The 18,062-nt window shown below is 41.7% G+C and overlaps 1 protein-coding gene across 4 annotated transcripts in view; it reads right to left on the reverse strand.

The window, feature by feature from the left end:
* Window positions 1-18,062, reverse strand: part of LOC138850066 (ral-GDS-related protein-like) — a 111,247-nt gene that overhangs the window by 80,762 nt on the left and 12,423 nt on the right. The window contains exon 2 of one of the 4 annotated variants that reach the window (XR_011389460.1): window positions 16,748-16,869. The exons of the other annotated variants lie outside the window; for them this stretch is intronic. The gene's annotated coding sequence lies outside the window, so the exon portion shown is untranslated. The remainder of the gene's footprint in view (window positions 1-16,747; window positions 16,870-18,062) is intronic. 4 annotated transcript variants of the gene reach the window in all.

The following is an 18,062-nucleotide window of genomic DNA, read 5'->3' on the forward strand; positions in this document are numbered from 1 at the left end:
CAGAAGGAAGACCTTTCTCTGTCTCTCTCTCACTGTCTATAATTCTCTCTGTCTCTCTCTCTCTCACTGTCTAACTCTGCCTGTCAAAAAAAATTTTTTTTAATTAAAAAAAAAAAGGAGCTGCCAGAGCATCATGTATGCCAACATTACCAAAAATGTACAAATTTCACTGAACTATTAACCATGATTACATAAATGTGGCAGGCAGCTGTCTGCTGGCCCAGACTCCCCTGAAGAAATGCTGATGCCTCTCATCAAGAATTCAAATCCAACTCAGCACCAGAGATAGGCTTATGAAGAAACACAATTAACAATCTTCAGATGTGAAAGAATGCTGTGCTAGACATGGGGATCCCCACTTCACAGTCAAAATTGCTTGCTGTTGCTCAGTGTGTGGCTAGGTGATAATATGAAACTGTGATCTTAGCAGCATTAAGTTTCTCTCCTCTCGGCAGCTTCTAAGATATGATGTTTAGTCCTGTCCAGGAGCCCCTCCTTACATGAATCCTGGAAAGGCCAATTATTTATAATTTGGATGCAGTCACCCACAATGTGGTTATTTAAGAGATCCTTTCCATGATACCAAGGGAAAAGCATACAGAAATAAAACAAAGGAATTGAAGCACACATCAACTGCATACTTTCCCTGTGGCTCCAGAGGAAAGTACTGTTGTCTAAAAGCTGGTCTTTTGCAGATCACAATGTACACTGTATTGATCATGAGGGTGGACTCCCAGCCTGGAGACAGTGCCAGCTGTGCATTCCTGGATGCTGCACTGTGGCCTTGGATGTGCTGCACCCCTACTGCTCTGGGTCTGGCAGGCAGGACGTGAGTCATGGGGGAAGTATTGTGCCCAGAGGGGTGACCTGGAAATGACCTTAGGTTCGCCCTGGCACCCATGCAAAAGACCTTTTAAAGCAAAATTGTGACAAGGTATCATGATTTTCATAGCTCTTGGGGCAGCAGTTAGTTTTGAGATTCACAGCAGAAGTTTCTGAGCTCTTTGGGCTCCAAGTAAAGCAAATCCTACATGTTTTGCCACTGTATCTCCCTTGGCTGTAAGGTCAGTAAGAAAAAGTGGACATAATCTGCTTTGACAGGTGATGAAGTACAAGCTAATAGGGAAAGGAAGCTGAAAGGTGTCCAAGAGAAGAAAAAAAAAGGGAGGAGGGGGCACAGTGGCAGGCAAAGATAAGCTAGAAACTGAAAAATGAAAACACAAGAAAAAGAAAAAAGCAAAACAAAAGCCGAAAACTGATGGGCAGAACCCTGATTGGATCTGGGATTCCTCCTCCCTTTTGCGTAGGGAGAACTCCACCTCCAGATGTGAGCTGTAACTGAGTAAGCTGTAATTAGCTCTTACTTCCCAACTCAGAAAGTGTGCCAACTCCTGACCCAGAGGCAGAACTCCTGCAGCCCTGGGCAGGCTGTGCACCTGCAGCTTGACTTGTGCTTCCCATCGTAGTCAGGGACCACAGGCTCTGAGGACCACTGATGGAGCTGCAGGTGGCAGGTCAGTGGCAAAACTGGATGTTCAGATGGCTATGGATCAGCATGGCTAGAATATGATGGATCAACTTTAGGAATGTTATTTCAAGTTTGCAGCAAGGCCTCTTCTGAACTTTGGAGCAGGGGAAGTGTCTTGGTCAGAGTGCAGACCAAGAATTCAAGGACAGGCAGGGTTGGCTACACAGCAGCTTCTTCCCTCCATTTCCAGAACAAGGAGGGAGTCCAGGTGAGTGTTTCCTGCAGTCTTCCACCCCCAGAGCCAATGTGACCTCTTCCAGTGCCACGCCTATGACAGGTGAATGTGAAACTGCATCTCTGTCATGCTGGTGATTCTACAGCTACCCACCTCACTTTCGTCACCTGGATGACATCACTGCTTATCTATGCTAGCAATGGAGCTGGCAAACAGGGTTGGCTTGTGAGCTGACCAGCAGGTACCCCACTAAACATGTATCATTCATTCCACTTTCTTGAACAAAAAGAAGCATTTAGTGCCTAAGAACCTGTCCCAAGAAGGGAAAGGTGCCAAGGTGAAACAGGTGATGTCCACATGGTCAGGGCACAGATGTGGAAGGGCAGAATCTGGCTAGCATTAGTCAGAGCAAGTGTGGGGACATTGGCCACCATCTCACAGCTAGCCATGGGGTACAGGAGCTCCAGGCTCCCAGCTTCAGATTGGTCTAGTTCCGGCCATTGTGGCCATCTGGGGAGTGAACCAGCAGATGGAAGACCTCTCTCTCTCTCTCTCTCTCTCTGCCTCTGAATCTCTGTTACTCTGACTTTCAAGTAAAATAAATAAGTCTTTTTAAAAAAAGGTAATATAGATTACAGCATACTTGGCATTCTTATTCCCACCACTAGGATATATGAAAACTGATACATGGTAATGAATCTTTTAACCTCCAAGGTTAAATAACAGAAAATGCTGCCAAAATAATGCTGCTTACAAAAATCATTAAACCCCCTTGCCTGAATAGCCTTAGATAATCTTGATGTTTTACTCGCAAAATGAGGAATATATACAATAGCAAATAATACCTATTGTACCTCTGATCAATACAACTGGGAGGGTAGAGGCTTGGGTAGAAAAAATCAGCCGCAATGCCCATAGGTTAAAAGATAAGAAAAGATGACCCCTACATGATTTATTTAGATGGTTACCACAGGGACAATGTCCTCATTCAGAAGAATAATATGAGAATGCCTGGTAATTTGACTTTGTATCTAGTTTTTGTAGTCTTCAAACATTAAACTTTCTTTCTTTCTAACTTCTGTGAATAAACTTCTGCCAGTATTATGCTTGCCAACAAATTATGTTAACTACTTGCAGTTTTCCAGAACAAACTTAAGCTCAATTGCTGTTTTTAATTTTATACCATTTTGAGTTTCTGTTGTAATGCCTAGGACTACCTAAAACAAATGAATACCTCTGTGGAACAGACTTCTGCCAGTCAGGTAAGTTTCTGTTGTTTAAATTGGCCTTTTCTCTCTCAAAGACATTTTTCTGCCTGCCTCGTAGAATTACCAAGTATTTCTATCCTTCCATGGGATATGACTTCCTAGGAATGAGCCTATCCATTGCTATGGGATTTCCCCATAAGCAATAAACATTGATCCCTCACATAACTTAAAGTGCATGGTCTTCTTGAAAGATACTTGATACAAAGGGGGAGATCATGAAATAAACTCAAAATTACTGCAAAGTGGTCAAGAAGAAAGCAAAAATGCCTTTGTGAATCTTAGAGAAATACAGACATGGACAATTTCCTGCATAGATACTATGTTAAGAACTAAAAATGAAATGATTTTTATCAATATCTTATAGGCCTATCAGTATTTTATCAATATCTTTTAAGCCTTGAAAGACCTGTCTGTCCCCGGCCTGGATATTTCAATGGACTTCCAAATTTTATAACTACCTTGATTTACATCAGTTTCCAACAACTGGACTCATCAACCCTGGTCATCTACATGAAATGCAGAGCTGCACTGGGCAAACAATACTTGGTTGCACATTGCTCCTCCTCTTTCTTGTTATAAAAGCTTCAGTCCAGCCTCACCTCAGCAGGACACTGGTTTGTTTTCTTCTGCACCTGAATAAAACTAGCTTTGCTATTATTTTAGTCTCATTTGTGAATTTTTGGTTCACAACACCCTGTCCCTCTCCTGGGGAAGGGACCATCTGCTCTTGGCTCTTGCCAGGCCTGGAAAAGCTTCTTGTGATGTGCTGATTTTCATGACTCCCTGCAGGCATTGTTAGCATTTCTGCCACTACTTCCTCTTGTTTTCAGCCATAGGATCTCCCTTTCCTTCAGTACTTGAACCAGGTAAGTTAATTTCTCTGTCAGTGCCTTTTGGTCTCTTTTAGTTCCCTGTAAGTGACTATAAGGCTGGATATATTTAGATTTATGTTATTTACTTGAAAGGAAAAGTTACAGAGAAAGAGGGAAAGTCATAGAGAAACTGATTTTCCATTTACTGGCTCACTCCCCAAATGACCACAATGGCTGGGTCTGGGCCAGGCCAAAGCCAGGAGCCTGGAACTCTATCGGGGTCTCCCATATGGGTGGCAAGGGCCCAAGTACTGGGGCCCTCTTTCACTGTCTTCCCAGGTACATTAGCAGGGAGCTGGATCAGAAGTGGGGCAGCCAGTTCTCAAACCTGCACTTATACGGTATGCTAGCATCACAGGCTGCAGCTTAATCTGCTGCACCATAACACCAGCCCTAATATTGAATATATTCAAAGATTCTATTTTGGCATTTTCTTTGTTATACATCCAGGTATTAGGTTATAGGAGTTCCTTTTTTTTAAGATTTATTTATTTGAAAGAGTTACACAGAGAGAGGAGAGTCAGAGAGAGAGAGAGAGAGATGTCTTCCTTCCACTGGTTCACTCCCTAATTGGCTCCAATGGCCAGAGCTGCACTGATCCGAAGCCAGGAGCCAGGAGCTTCTTCTGGGTGTCCCACGTGGGTGCACGGGCCCAAGGACTTGGGCCATCCTCTACTGCCTGGGAAGGGCATAGCAGAGAGCTAGGTCAGAAAAGGAGCAGCCAGGTCTTGAGCCAGCGCTATTTTGGCATTTTCTAAAGATGACTGGATACCTGCATATTACATTTTTTGGGGCACTCAGTTTATCAACAATTTGCCATTTTCCTTTAATCCAAGTGGTTATAGTTCCTGCAAACTGCTTTTCTCATAGAGAAGTCAACAGAAAAAAGACTAGACAAAAATCAGAGGTCCACCAATAAGCAGATGGTAGGTATACACAATAGAGTCTCCAACTGAAGACTGAAGGAACTGGGTGACTGGGTACCAGCTGCACTATCAACTCATCCCAAAGATCAGGTAAAAGCCAAGCCTAATGGATAATAGGCCCTCCAGGTACTGCAACGGCCAGGGGGCTCTGCCCAGTCACAATGGATACAGCAGTCACAATAACCCCCCAGAACTCTCCAACCTTCTTCCTGGAACCCTATTAACAATGGAAAGCTGGGGCTGGTAAGCATAGGATTCATAGAGAGGGGAGAATTTTGTAAAAATGTGTTTGTCTCCATTATAGTCTCTCTGCCTTTCAAATAAAAGTTAATTAAAAAAAATATAAGACATAGTTAAGGGTGAGAATTTGGCTTAGCAGCTTAAGATGTCATTTGAGACACTTGTATCCATATCAAGGTCCCTGGTTTGCGTTCTAAGTTTGCAAATCCTAAGAGGCAACAAGTACTTTGGTATCTGACACCCTGGGAGATCTGCAAAAAAGGAGATAGAAGATCTATGTGTGTGTGTATGTACACATGGATACACCTTTCAAGTGAAAATACAAAGAAAAAGAGACAGAGACATATTTGGACATCTGAGACAGCTATAGGAAAGGGCAGGTGCTTGCCTGACTCCTGTGGTGAGGCCTCCCATTCTCATCCTTCCCTTCAAACATCAGCCATTATTTCTTTGTACCTTAATCCAGTATATTTGCCAAATGGGCAACAGAAACATCTTCATTTACTGTCATCTCACCAAAAATTGTCACGTGTGTCAAAATTTGTCACATGATCCAATTTTATACTGTTTTATTCCTTCTACATGCTCAACCAAAATTAAGAAAACACATTCTTCATATACTGCATGCAGTCTTAAAATCTAAACATAGGTTCATTGCAAAGAAGGGGATTGGTTTGTTGGAGACAAGGGAGATAAGGGGAGTTTAGCTTGTTTTTGTTTTTGTTTTTGTTTTTGTTTTGTCTTAAAGATTTTATCCATCCATTTAAGAGGCAGAGCCATAGAAAGAGAAGAGGCTTAGCCTACTATGCCACAGCAACAACCCCGAGAGAATTTATCAGGGGCCGGCACTGCGGCTCAATAGGCTAATCCTCCACCTGCAGCGCCGGCACACCGGGTTCTAGTCCTGGTCGGGGCGCCGGATTCTGTCCTGGATGCCCCTCTTCCAGTCCAGCTCTCTGCTGTGGCCCGGGAGTGCAGTGGAGGATGGCCTAAGTCCTTGGGCCCTGCACCCGCATGGGAAACCAGGAGAAGCACCTGGCTCCTGGCTTTGGATCAGCATGGTGCGGTGGCCACAGGGGACATTGGAGGGTGAACCAACGGTAAAGGAAGACCTTTCCCTCTGTCTCTCTCTCTCTCACTGTCCACTCTGCCTGTAAAAAAATAAAAATAAAATAATAATAAAAAAGAATTTATCAGGCCCAGTATTGTGTCATAGTAGGTAAAGCCACCCACTGCCTGTGCTATAGAAATTATCTGTAGCAGGGCCAATGCTGTGGTTTAGCAGGTAAAGCTGCTGCCTGCAGTGTTAGCATCCCATATTGGTACTAGTTGGAGTCCCAGCTGCTTTACTTCCAATCTGGCTCCCTGCTAATGTGCCTGGGAAAACAGCTGAAGATGGCCCAAGTCCTTGGACCCCAGCACCGACATGGGAGACCTGAAAGAAGTTCCTGGCTCTTGGCTTCGGCCTGACCCAGCCCAGGCCATTGTAGCCATCTGGGGAGTGAACCAGCAGATGAAGATCTCTCTCTCTGTAACTCTGTCTTTCAAATAAATCTTAAAAAATAAAGAATTTATCAAAATGGGGGTGGATATTTGGGACAGAGGTTATGATGCTATTTGGGATGCCCACATCCCATGTCAGAGTGCTGGTTTCAAGTTCTAGCTTCACTTCTGATTCTAGCTTCTTTCTTTATGTACCCCAGGAGAAAGCAGGTGATGGCTCTGGTATTTGGGTTCATGCCATGCACATGGAAGACCTAGATTGAGTTCTAGTCTCTTGGTTTCTGCCTGACCCACCTCTGGCTGTTGTGGGCATTTGAAGCATGAACCAGCAGATGGAAGATCATTGCCTCAGTGTATTGGCCCTTCAAATAAATAAGTCAAAAATTAAAAAAAGAAGGTTCTATCCAAAAGTTTCACTAGAATCCATACAAAACTTTTTGTTAAGTTTAAAACTGGTGAACATAAACATGTGATACCTTCTTACCCTTCTGTCTAGCCCTTTGTTTTCTCCCTCACTTAATGCTATACAGTCCTTCCCCAGGGCCTCTGAACAATGGGTTGATGGAACTCACTGATGAAGTAACTGCCTCTCAGCTATGCTGTGAACTCCTCTTACTCTGCTCTGGCTCCCATGTTCACTACACACCTAAACCCTACAGTCTCTCCTATGGCTAATAAGTGAATTATTTCTTCACTGATGCTATGAGAAAAATAAGAATATCACACACTTTCACATTTCTTCTCTACAAGAACATCCTTAGAGGAGAATGAAATGAGTTAGGGTAAAATGTTGAGAAAAATGTTATTTCTTGATTATTCCCTGGCCTGCCACACATTTACCAGAGACCTAGTGAAATAAAACTGGAACTAATATTTCCTGGGTACATATAGAATTCGCAGACTATGATGTAAAATTTGCTCATTTACTGTCAAAGGGAGGAATTCCTACTCAGCTTTGGTTGCATGGCCATGAACTCAGCAGAGACCTGTTTTCCTCTGCATTCTCCCCCAAGAAGAGCCTGGTAACCAGGCTGCCAAAGCTGGGCACAAAGGAGACATGGATTCCAGACATTCCAACTTTCCTGCATATGCCACTCCTCAGTCTTCATTCACCTGGGAGTGGTGGACCACAAGCCTGGCCTATGTGTACCTGCAGAGTGACCTAAGATCACAGGAGAAGGGGCAGCCCTCTCCTGTACCATAGACAGAGGCTGAAAAGCTTAGATATCGTTTCTTACAGAAAACATTATCATGTTATTGTGATGAAAAACATATGACATTAAAGTTATCATCAGAACCACTCTAAACATGCAGTTCAGTACTGTTAAGTAAATATTTACATTGTTGTATCACAAGTCTCTAGAAATCTTTCATCTCCCAAGCCCCTGCCATTCATACCCACCACTCTACTTTCTGTTGCTATTTCAAATGAGTGAAATGATAGTATTTGTCCTTTTGTGACTGGCTTATTTTACTTAGCATAGTGTCCTCAAGATTCACCATGTCACAGGGTCTCCTTCTCTGTTTACATAATATTTCATTCTGTGCATATTCCCCATTTCCTTTACATATTCATCTGTAGTGTAACATCTGCCTGCCTTCCAAATCAGGGCTGCAGTAAATTGTATTCTGGTGAATAATACTTGTACTTAATTGAGATGCTACTTTGAATTTTTTTTTACATTTATATCCACAAGTGAGATTATCAGAAAATATCATAATTTCACTTTAAATGTTATAAAGATTAGTCTTTTTTCCCAAGATGCCCAGAGATGTTCAACATTCATTTCCTCCTCCACAGAGAACAAAAACAATAAACAAATAGCTGCATTTCAAGATGAATGGCTGAGAAAGAACAGTGGAAATCAGGAATTTGGTAGGACACAGAGGCATGGGATGGCAGCATAGAGAGCAACAGAGCCAACAAACAACCCAGACTCTGACCCCATAGCCAGGGGGAATCCCCTTCAGCAAAGCCCATCTCCACAAAAGCCTTATGCATGCAATCCTAGCTATAGGAGGAATCCACAGGCACTGGAGTGAGGAGAGCTGATGGATACTTCATTTCAGAGCAGGATCTCACACTGTTTCCTCCCTTACAAGCTTCAGAGCACAGGTTGTAGCAGAGCAGAAATCCTGGAAATGAACCACACATCTAATGAAACATTGGGATAGAATCTTTTTTTTTAAATTTTGACTCATTTATTTGGAGGTCAGTGACTGTTGGAACTCCTACTTAGTGGTCAGAAGCTCCTGAAGATCCCCATCTCTGGGGAGCCATGGCCATTCAACCACTCTGGCTTAGAAACCTGCAGCCTCATGTTGCAACCAGATCCAGCAGAGCAACAGTGACCCTAGCACTCTAACACATGCAGCACTCTGTACTCCAGAACCCTAGAAGTAGGAATGCCTGCCTCTTAGACCTGGGGCCCATTCCCTCCATTTAATCCCCTCACCAACTGGAGCATGGCTTGCTCCCAGTGAGACTCCCTCGAACCCGGACTGTAAGACAGGGTTTCTAGGACTCTGCCTTGGTCTGCCCATCACTGCAAGGAACTGCACATATGCTCAGGACTGTGGGTGTACCCAGTCCACACCCAACATGCCAGTGCCACTCCTGCAGTTTTTGTCCTTCTCAAGGGTGGTGGCTGTTTGTGTGTCTGGCCCACTCCTGGTGCCAGTGCTGCTCCTACAGCTTCATACTCCTCTTTGGGTAGTGGTTATGGGGTTCATATGGAAATACAATGCACCAACCAAATCCAACTGCACATCAGAAAGATCATTCACCCAGACCAAGTGGGATTTATCCCTGGTATGCAGGGATGCTTCAATATTCGAAAGCCAATCAATGTAATACTTCACATTAACAAATTGAGAAACAAAAATCATGATTATCTCAATAGATGCAGAGAAAGCATTTGACAAAATACAACACCCTTTCATGATGAAAACCCTAAGCAAATTGGGGTTAGAAGGAACATTCCTCAATACAATTAAGGCAGTCTATGATAAACCAATGGCCAACATCATATTGAATGGGAAAAAGTTGGAGGCATTTCCATTGAAAACTGGCACCAGACAGGGATGCCCACTCTCACCATTGCTATTCAATATAGTCCTAGAAGTGTTAGCCAGGGCCATCAGGCAAGAAAAAGAAATTAAAGGGATACAAATGGGAAAGGAGGAAGTTAAACTATCCCTATTTGCAGATGACATGATACTATATATAGGGGACCCAATAAACTCCTATAAGAGACTATTGGAACTCATAGAAGAGTTTGGTAAAGTAGCAGGATACAAAGTCAACGCTCAGAAATCAACAGCCTTTGTATACACAGATAATGCCAGGGCCAAGGAAGAACTTCTAAGATCAATTCCATTCACAATAGCCACAAAAACAATAAAGTACCTTAGAATAAATTTAACCAAGGATGTCAAAGACCTCTATGATGAAAATACAAAACACTAAAGAAAGAAATAGAAGATGACAAAAAAAAAAAAAAATGGAAAAACCTGCCATGCTCATGGATTGGAAGAAACAATCTTATCAAAATGTCCATTCTCCCAAAAGCAATTTATAAGTTCAATGCAATACCAATCAAAATACCAAAGTCATTCTTTAAAGACCTAGAAAAAACGATGCTGAAATTCATATGGAGAAACAGGAGACCGAGAATAGCTAAAGCAATCCTTTACAATAAAAACAAGGCTGGAGGCATCACAATTCCAGACTTCAAGACATACTACAGGGCAGTTATAATCAAAACAGCCTGGTACTGGTACAAAAACAGATGGATAGACCAATGGAACAGAATAGAAACACCAGAGATCAATCCAAACATCTATAACCAACTCATATTCGACAAAGGACCTAAAACCAACCCCTGGAACAAGGACAACCTTTTCAACAAATGGTGCTGGGAAAACTGGATGTCCACATGTCGAAGTATGAAGCAAGACCCCTACCTTACACCTTATACAAAAATCCACTCAACATGGATCAAAGAACTAGAGATGCACCACGACACCATGAAACTAATTGAGAGCATAGGGGAAACCCTTCAAGATATTGGAACAGGCAAAGAATTCCTGGAGAAGACCCCAGAGGCACGAGTAATCAAAGATAAAATAAACAAATGGGATTACCTCAAATTGAAGAGTTTCTTTACAACAAAGCAAACAATCAGGAAAGTGAAAAGGCAACCAACAGAATGGGAGACATTATTCGCAAACTACACAACAGATAAAGGATTAACAACTAGAATCTATAAAATGATCAAAAAACACCACAAAACCAAAACAAACAACCCAATAAAAAATGGGCCAAGGACCTTAACAGACATTTTTCAAAAGAGGAAATCGAGCCGGCGCCGTGGCTCAATAGGCTAATCCTCCACCTTGCGGCGCCGGCACACCGGGTTCTAGTCCCGGTTGGGGCGCCGGATTCTGTCCCGGTTGCCCCTCTTCCAGGCCAGCTCTCTGCTATGGCCAGGGAGTGCAGTGGAGGATGGCCCAGGTGCTTGGGCCCTGCACCCCATGGGAGACCAGGAAAAGCACCTGGCTCCTGGCTCCTGCCAGGATCAGCGCGGTGCGCCGGCTGCAGCGGCGGCCATTGGAGGGTGAACCAACGGCAAAAGGAAGACCTTTCTCTCTCTGTCTCTCTCTCTCACTGTCCACTCTGCCTGTCAAAAAAAAAAAAAAAAAAAAGAGGAAATCCAAATGGCCAACAGACACATGAAAAAATGCTCAGGATCCCTAGCCATCAGGGAAATGCAGATCAAAAACACAATGAGGTTTCACCTCACTCCAGTTAGATTGGCTTACATACAGAAATCAACCAACAACAGATGCTGGTGAGGATGTGGGGAAAAAGGGACACTAATCCACTGTTGGTGGGAATGTAAACTGGTAAAGCCACTATGGAAGACAGTTTGGAGAGTCCTCAGAAACCTTAATAGAGCACTACCACAGGACCCAGCCATCCCACTCCTTGGAATTTACCCAAATGGAATTAAAGGGGAGAAAAAAAGAGCCATTTGCACCTCAATATTTGTTGCAGCTCAATTCACAATAGCTAAGACATGGAATCAACCTAAATGTCCATCAACGGATGACTGGATAAAGAAACTATGGGATATGTACTCTATGGAACACTATACAGCAGTAAAAAACAATGAAATCAGGGCATTTACAACAAAATGGAGGAAGCTGGAAAACATCATGCTGAGTGAAATAAGCCAGTCCAAAAGGGACAAATATCGTATGTTCTCCCTGATCAATGGCAACTAAACGAGCATCTAAAATGAAACCCATTGAAGTGAAATGGACACTATGAGAGACAATGTCATGATCAGCCCTTGTCTAGACTGTTGAGGAACAACTTACTATTTTATTCCTTTTAGTATTTTTGTTGTTGTTGTTGTTGCTCTGTTTGTTCTACATAAAACTACTGGTTGAACTCTGTAATCAATGCACAATCATTCTTAGGTGTTTAAAATTAACAGAAAAGTGATCTCTGTTAAACATAGGAGTGGGAATAAGAGAGGGAGGAGACATATAGGTTGGCACATGCTCACTCGGACTTACCTCCAATGGTGGAACTAGAAATGTGCCAGGGGATTTCAACTCAATCTTACCAAGGAGGCAGGTACCAATGCCAGCGCACTTGGCAAAGTGATAAGTATAAATACACAACCGATCAAAAAGATAGTGTATGTGTCGATGAGATTTCACAAATAAGACCAGTGTAAGCAAATAATGAAAGATAGAATTAAAAGGGAGAGAATGATCCTGTGGGGGAAACAGGACACACAGCAGACTCATAGAATGGCAGCACTCCTGCCGCAGAATCAACCCTTGGGACATTAGGATCTGGCTAAAAGGTCCATGAGAGTCTCACAGGCATGGAAAGCCATGACACGGTGGCAAAAAACAATCTAAATGAAAGATTCTGGTGAACAAGACCCCAGCAGAAGGAACAGGCCATCAAGGAGAGAGGCGCCTTTCTCTGAAGGGAGGAAGGAACCTCCACTGTGATATGGCCTTGACTAAACAAGTTCAGAGTCGGTGAACTCAAGGGGCTTCCATAGCCTAGACAGATCATAGCAAGAGTCTCGGGTGATTGCTGACATCATAAATAAGAGTGCCAATTGTTAAATCAACAATGGGAGTCACTGGGTATATGCTCCCCATGTAGGATCTCTGTCCTTAATGTGTTTTACTATGAAACTTAAAAACAACACTACTAGTCGAACAATACCCTATACCTTGTGCAGTTGTGTGAGCGCAGCCTGTTGGAATCCTTGCTTAGTATACACTAAGTTGATCTTCAGTATATGAAGGTAATTGAAAATGAAACTCAATGAAGGGCGGAATGGGAGAGGGAGTGGGAGAGGGGAGGGCCACGTGAGGGAGGGAGGTTGGGGGGGGGCCCACAACAATACAAAAGTTGCACTTTGTAAATTCACATTTATTAAATTAAAAAAATAACTATATAACAAACAAAAAAAGGAGAAAAAAAGAACGTATACTTTACCCTTTTAGTATTTTTTATGTTCTACTTAAAACTATTGGTTGAACTCTGTAATTAATACACAATTACTCTTAGGTGTTTAATTAATGCTATAACTAGTACTCAAATAGTATTTTACACTTTGTGTTTCTGTGTGGGCGCAAACTGTTGAAATCTTTACTTAATATATGCTAAATTGATCTTCTGTATATAAAGATAATTGAAAATTAATCTTGATGTGAATGGAAGGGGAGAGGGAGTGGGAGAGGGGAGTGTTGTGGGTGGGAGGGAAGTTACGGGGGTGGGGGGAGAATCTATTGTAATCCATAAGCTGTACTTTGGAAATTTATGTTCATTAAATAAAATAAAAAAAAAGAAATACAATGCACCAAAACTTAGGAGATACAGCGAGAGCAGTACTATCAGGGAAGTTCATAGCGAAAAGCACCTGTATTGAAAAATGAGAAAGACATCAAATAAACACCAATAATGCATCTCAAGATTAGAAAGACAAGGAAAAAAAGTCCAAATTTAATAGAAAATGATTAGAAGAGAAATAAATGAACAGAAAATTAAAAATACAAATTATCAAAGAATAATTATTTTGTGAAGAAGAAAATCTTTAATTAGAATAAGACCCCCCACCCCCACCCCCTCAAAAAGCTAAACAGAGTAACAGTGAGTAATGAGATTGAATTGGTGGTTAAAAGTCTGCCAACAGATAAAAGCTCAGGAACACATTACTTCATTGCTGAACTGTACCAAATTTTAAAGGATTAATGCCAATTCATCTCAAACTAATGCAAAAATTCAAAGAGGGAACCCTTCCAAACTCATCCTACATGGCCAGCATTACTTTGATCCCTTGTACTACCTTAAGGTTCTTTCTACTGAAATGCTTGAGATATTGAGGGTGAGGGCTGGGCCAATATCTGCAAAGTCAGAAAAGATGCAGGTTTCCTGAGTTTAGGATTTTGGGTAGTCAGGATACAACAGAACATAAGGCTTTCTCCAGTGTGCCTCTGGCTAAGAAAGCTCAGAAATGGGCTGGAAATATAGGAATTGTTAGTCTAATGGGTATGAGTTTCATTTTTGCAAGATGAAAAGAATTCTGGATCTTGACCATAAATAACATGACTGTACTCCACAACATTGTAATGTACATTTAGAAATGGTTTATATGCTAAAATACTTGGGTTATACCTTGTTTTTATAACAATAAAATTATGTTTAAAATGTGGCCAACTACACATCTCATAAAATTTAACGTTTTAAATAATATCAAGTAGAGTTAAAATCCATTATTTAAGTATAATGTCTTTTATTTTCAGATTCTCACAACAGTAACAGCCCTGCTAGCATTTTGCAGTTAATTCCTTGTTTTATTTATTTTTTTTCTTGGAAAGGAATACACATACAATCTTATCTTCCTAAAAGGGTCTGAGGACAAACAGTAAACCTCACTCAGTGTGGGCATGGTCTAGGTTCCCTTCCTTCTTGGTTGGGTGTGGTAGGGGTGTTTCCTCATGTATGGATCTGGACCGCATACACTTAAGTAGAAGTAGATGGACCTTGTGCTGAACAGCTGGGTCCAATATACATGGGCAGGAATAAACAGAGAGTATTGCATGGCCCTTGACACAATGTGTACACATGTATCAACAGCTCCACAGGGAGATATCTAACAAGACCTCATCCTTACAGCCAGGAGCCGGTTTGTCCTCAATGTTTGTCCTGACAATGGGAGTGGGGTAGTTCCTAAAGTAGAATCTTAGATGCTGTTCTTAGTAGAAGATGTGGATCTAGGCCAAAACAAGAGAACTTTAGAATCATACAGTTCCCACTCCATTTCTGCCTACAAAAATCCTTCTGCTATAGTGAATCTAGAGCTGAAGCTCTGTATTTAATTCTCTACTATTCATTTTTCCCATCTCTAAAATTTGATCATTCTTAACACTGCTCTCTATTTGTTGAATTTCTCATTTTGCTTACGTGTTGCTTCTGATATCTTTAAGTTGTTCACCTGTGTCCTCTTCTTATGTTAAAAAAATATGTAGACCCAATATCACAGACCTGAATGTAAAAAGCAAATATTGACAGACCTGAAAGGAGACACTGACCATAACATAACAGAATTCAATATATCACTTTCAATAAAGGATACAAGATCCAAACATTAAATCAAATACGGAAACAGTATATTTGATTAACCACTGTAGACCAGCTGAACCAAGCAGTCACACACAGAACATTCCAACTAGTGGTAACAGAATATGTGTGCTTCTCAAGTGCTATGGAACATTCTCCAGATGAGATCACATGTTAGTTCAGTGTCAACAAATGTTAAGAATACTAAAATCAGACCAAGTATATTTTCCAACCTCAATGGAATGAAATTAGAAATCAATACCCGAAAGAAACAGGAAAAATCACATAAGTGGGTTATTAAACTAAAAACTATTAAAAACTTTTAAGTTGTTGAAGAAGAAATCAAAGAGAGATTAGAAATTATCTCAGTAGGTCCATTTTGAGTTTTGAGCTAGGAAGAGCTCACAACTCTCAAGTCTGGAGAGGGAAAAAACAAATGAACACTGAAGGCACCAAGAGAAAAGCTCTCTGAAGGTTGAGAACACTGAATACCTTGAACAGGGCAGAAAGAATATTTAATATCCCAAAAATTGTGTTAGAAGCTCTATTTGCTGATGCTCATAACAAGTTCAAAGACAGACAAGAATTATTGGTACTATACATGTGGAAATAAATGTTTCACAGTAGGGCTGAAGATTATTTTCAAGATGGATCCATTAAACACAGGATCCACCAGCACCCTTACAAGTACCATAGTTTGTTTATTCATTTAACAAATATACATTGCATATTGGGCACTGCTCTGAGTGTAAAGGGTAGAACAGCAAGAAAGATTTACACTGACGGTCAGGGAGGCTGAGTCTAGTGGAGCTGAATGAGAGTGGGTGTTGTGGTATTGCTTGGGATGCCCATATCTCTAGTGCCTGAGATTCAGTCCTGTCTCCGCTTCTAATTTAGTTTCCTACTAATGTGCCTGGGAGCTAGCAGATGATGGCCAAGTACTTGGATTCCTGTCAATAATGTGGGAGATCTGGATGGAGTACCTGTCTCCTGCAGGCATTTGGGAAGTGAACCAGTAGATGTATAGAAGACCTCACTCTTTTAAATAAATAAATATTGAAACAAAACAACAGAATGAAATCCACACTGAGGTAGATCTAAGTGCTATGAAAGAATAAGAGGGACCAGAACTGTAGTGTTGTGGGTAAAAGCTGCCACCTGCAGTGCCAGCATCCCATATGGGCGCTGGTTTGAGTCCTGGTTGCTCCATTTCCACTCCAGCTCTCTGCTATGGCCTAAGAAAGCAGAAGAAGATGGCCCAAGTCCTTGGGTCCCTGCATCTGCATGGGAGACAGAGAAGAAGCTCCTGACTCCTGGCTTTGGATCAGTGCACTCCACCGTTGTGGCAATTTAGGGAGTGAACAAGTTGATAAAAGACCTTTCTCTCTCTCTGCCTCTCTGTAACTCTACCTTTAAATAAATATATAAATCTTAAGAAAGAAGGAAAGGATGGAAGGAAGGAAGAAAGGAAAGAAGGCAGGCAGGGAGGGAGGGAGGGAAAGAATCAGGACATAGAAAGAAGGGGAACATGGAGAAGCTGCTTTGTAAATAAATCAATTGCTGTTGAGGGGCTCACCCACAGATCCAGATGACTGATATCACCCAGCAACAAATTTCAGTTCAATTTCTCCTGGGAAAGGTGCAGCAGGGCTTACTCCGTGTGACATCTACAGTCACATCTTCGAAGGTCACTGATTCCTAAAACATCAGACATCTGGTTTAGCCAGAACTACCCTTGCCCAGATTAGTTCCACTGCTATGTCAGTACTAGAGAAGGTGCTATTTATGTCCTGAAATCTGAACTGTGTCTGGGATTCCAGACAACACCTTCTTATTGACTTGGAACTTGCCTTTCATACATCGTCACAGTGGAACACACACTCTGAGCACAGTAACTCCATTATAAAGAAAATCACATGAGAGGTGTTCTGAAATTACCTGGTTATTATCTGGTAGAACACTAGTTCTCACTTTCGTAGTGACTGTTTTAAAATTTGTACTCGGGATTTATTTCATATCTAAAATCTCCTACTAAATTTCCAATAAATATATACATTTCCTACTAAATAATAATATAATATAAATCAATACATATATAAATCTCCTACTAAATTTCCAATAAATTTATGAACTCATCACAAGGCAAAAAATATCCATGATTTGCCATCTTCCAAATATGACAAGGAGTAAAATAATAATTTGTTTCAACCTTAGGTATCTCATCTGTAAAATGATTTTTTAAATCATTTTGTGGAACACTGTTAAGATTCAATAAACACACACAACAGATATATTGTTTATAAAATGTCAACCATCCTTGAAGCAATGTCAAGTTCCATGCATGTCTGAACAGGATTTCTATAGAATGGGACAGCAGGTGTGGCTGCTCATCTGCATAACTCAGGTGTCCATTATCAGCTGTGAAGACCAATGTGTTAACAGCACAAGTCAATAGCAGCAGGACTGCTGTAGTGAGGGAAGGACCTGGAGGGACTATTCTGGGGTAATTGGGATTTCTCTCTTTTTTCTGTAGGATCTCATAACATCAATTGTACTCTCCTAGATCTTCATCCTGTCTCGGCTCACACAGAAGGCTCTTGATAGATTCAGGTCACACCAGGCCTTCAATAATGGTCAGAGCTCCCTGAAATTCACTCTGTCTAGTACTCTAACTGCACTACCCAATTACTGCAGTTTTCAAATCTGAGTAAACATTCATATACAAATGGGGGCTCCTGGGAGGCTGGTGTAAGTGCCCCACTCCTGCTGCAGGCCTGAGGACTGCCAGAGACATTCTGGGCCATGGAGGGCAGGGAGCTGGCCTCCTGGACGCTGAGATGCCTGTTCTCTTTGCTGCACCATCCTTCCGCCAACCCAACAATGTTCTCCTC

The sequence above is a fragment of the Oryctolagus cuniculus genome, chromosome 6 (assembly GCF_964237555.1).
Source record: "Oryctolagus cuniculus chromosome 6, mOryCun1.1, whole genome shotgun sequence".
Taxonomy (NCBI): domain Eukaryota; kingdom Metazoa; phylum Chordata; class Mammalia; order Lagomorpha; family Leporidae; genus Oryctolagus; species Oryctolagus cuniculus.